General features: G+C 42.6%; 1 protein-coding gene across 3 annotated transcripts in view; it reads right to left on the bottom strand.

Annotated features, from left to right (window-relative positions):
- The window catches only part of LOC101847548 (plexin domain-containing protein 1), a gene marked incomplete in the record, with an annotated part of 100,515 nt that overhangs the window by 75,034 nt on the left and 24,127 nt on the right, over window positions 1–1,354 (bottom strand).

The following is a 1,354-nucleotide window of genomic DNA, read 5'->3' as shown; positions in this document are numbered from 1 at the left end:
AGGGGGAGGGAGCGGCGGCGTTTGGGGGAAGGGGCATATGAGATTATGGACGATCGATTTACCAAGACTTGTGCCCCAAGCGGCTGCCATTTAGAGGGAGGAGGGGGCGTTGCGGATTGGGTATCCCAGCCGGACCCCGCCAATAAATTAAACAGAATATTTATGACGCTCCAAAGACAACCAGACAAAATAAAACGAGAAAATTGTCGTGTTTGTAGCCAGCCCCTGTTTCGTCCAGGCTTTAAATTCTTTCGGGCCATGAGCTCTCCCATCCTCATGTCTCTTCCTTGAGGCACTGTTTCCTTCTTTTTAGAAATATAATCTTATCCTAATGCTCCATAGATTTTCCCAGAATAATCTAGAACTCATTTTTCTTTTCGTGCGCCCATCTCTCTCTCTCTTTCTCTCTCCCACCCTGAAACCTCTATTTTCATTCTTTTCCTTGCCATCTCTCGGTCAAACTAAAGTGCAATTTGCTGCGAGTCTGCATAAGGGCCATATTTCACTGGGACAAAGATTGAGACAATATATACGGAAAAAAGAAGATATAGAAGACGCAGATAACATCAGGAGCGCCCATCGATCACATGCACAGAGAAATAGCAAGGGAAAAAAGCATGAATTTGCAAGGCCTGTATCGTCTTTACGTTCAAGAAACATAAGAAAAACTATAAAAAGTCCATCAACTTTTCTTTTCTTTTTCTCATCTAAAATAAGAAACAATATAGACAACTGAAATATGTAAACCCTGATCAGGGTTTTTATAAAAATAACACATCAACGGCAAATAGAAACTGTCTGAACGGTTGTGCTACATCAGAACGAAAATTGGCAAGCTGGTCACGGCTCCCTTTCCCTTCCTTTTCCAACCTTTTCCAACTCATCTTTCCTCACCCCACAGTGAAAATAGGACGAAAAGTAGAACCACCCTTTCGTGTCTTTTTATAGAATACATGTACTCTCCTTAATTCAGATCTGATTCTGACTCCGGTATGGCCTCATTACAAGGACCTTTCTTTCCATTCTCTGACACGCACCTTCCGAGTGCCTTAACAAACTACGCCCACGATAATTCAATTACACCTCAGATTGTTGTCCTGGGGAGAAAGCAAGTTTATCCTAGAGCTATTTCAGACTTCGGTCCATGGCCTTTCGATTACACCACCCTGTGCCTTTCTGATCACTCTCCAACCTCAATCTTTTCTGGCTTCTTCGTCTCCTAGTTTCTTCTGATTCCGTGCTAGATCCCAAGAGCGTGATTACGGATTTGTTGTTTTCCTCTTTTTTTTACTAGCGCAATCTTAGGAATTATTCACACTATACACTCTCTCTCTCTCTCTCTCTCTCTCTCTCT

This window comes from Aplysia californica, unplaced genomic scaffold (assembly GCF_000002075.1).
Source record: "Aplysia californica isolate F4 #8 unplaced genomic scaffold, AplCal3.0 scaffold00016, whole genome shotgun sequence".
Lineage (NCBI taxonomy): Eukaryota > Metazoa > Mollusca > Gastropoda > Aplysiida > Aplysiidae > Aplysia > Aplysia californica.
This window is presented reverse-complemented; position numbering and strand designations above follow the sequence as displayed.